This window comes from Echinops telfairi, unplaced genomic scaffold (genome assembly GCF_000313985.2).
Source record: "Echinops telfairi isolate 266 unplaced genomic scaffold, ASM31398v2 ScPeMD7_7468;HRSCAF=8506_0, whole genome shotgun sequence".
Lineage (NCBI taxonomy): Eukaryota > Metazoa > Chordata > Mammalia > Afrosoricida > Tenrecidae > Echinops > Echinops telfairi.
Genome location: NW_022111369.1, coordinates 18,443,575 through 18,445,172, shown reverse-complemented (window position 1 = coordinate 18,445,172; position 1,598 = coordinate 18,443,575).

Here is a 1,598-nt window from a genome sequence, read left to right as displayed (position 1 = left end):
TTAGCTTCTGTTGAATATGTAGGTTAACTTAGCTAATACTGAGTTTATGCGTGAATGCGTGGAAATTTGACCACCATAATACTAACAGCAGTTATCTTGGGGCAGGGAGAAAGAAGAAAACCCCAGATAACCCCAGAATGTTCCCCCAATGCTATGTATTTAAAATTTGTTTTACAAAACAACCTTATCACCTTCAAAGTACTCTCCATTACACTTTTGTCAAATCTGAGATTCCATTCTTGGAGACATTTTCAAACTCATCTGTTTGGATGGCTGACAGCAGTTCCCTTGTTTTTTCGTCACCTCTTCTATGACATCAAATTGCTGTCCTTTCATGTCCCTCTCCATTCATGGAAACAAAACGAAGTCATATGGAGTGAGGTCAGCTAAGGAAGGTGCATGGGCAAGAGGCATACTGCTTTTTGCCAAAAACGGGTGCACTGAGATGGCTGCATGAGCAGGTGCATTGTTGTGATGGCAAAAACAGTGGCCCCTGTGCCACAAAGCAGGCCCTTGTGTCACACACTGTTATGCAACCTTTTCAGGACCTCTACATAGAAAGTTAATAGTGTGACCTGGTGTAACCAACTCCAAATGCACTATCCCCCTCATAACCAAAAAAAAAAAAAGCATCGTCTTGATCTTTGATTTCACTTGAGCTTTTTTTGGGTGAAGTGATGGCATCTTCCACTGGCTTGATTGGTGTTTGCTTTCAGGGTGGTAAGAATAGCACCATGTCTCCTCACCAGTAATGAGTTTGTTCTTTCAAAGCACAGCATGTCTCCAGTCAACGTGTTTTGGTGGTCATTCAGAACCCAAGGCACACGGTTTGCAGCTACCTTACTCGTTCCCAAATCTTCCATTAAAATTCACTGAACCGAGCTCCAAGATAGCCCAGATTACTTCCCCATCTCTTCAATGGTCAGTAGTCGGTCTTCGAGCACAAGTGCACAAACTTTGTCGACATTTTGTCATCAACTGATATTTCACCTTTTTTTTCCCCATGGGATTCCTTTTATTTGTTAATAACTTTTTTTTGTATTTTTTTATCATTTTATTAGGGGCTCATACAACTCTTATCACAATCCATACATACATCAATTGTATTTCACCTTTTTTGAAATGAGAAAACCACACGTATACTAGAGTTTTTCCCCATAGCGCCGTCCTTGTAAGCTGTGTTCAACATCACAATTACTAAGACATTTTTCCCAAGCAGGAAACAGAATTTCACAGCTGCACGCTGTTCTCTTAAATTGGCCATCACAAAAAGTGAGGTTTGCGCAAACTGCTTTTACAAAAAAATTCACTGTGACCACAGAGAACCTTTCCACGTGACACCACTGAGTGCACTAACTCAAAGCGGGTTGCTTGATGCTTACCTAGCGGGAAAAAGGCACACTTTTTAGTGTTTTTGGGGGGGTGCCCCTTGTATAGTCATATCAAAATAGTAAGGCTGTTTCATAATGTACAGAATAAGATGACATCGTGAACAAGCATTAAGTAGAAAATAAAACAAAGAGGAGGAATGGTTTGTAAAGCAGGATGCAAATTGTCTAGTTACTATACAGTGAAAAAAGAGCGGATGAAAACGTTAT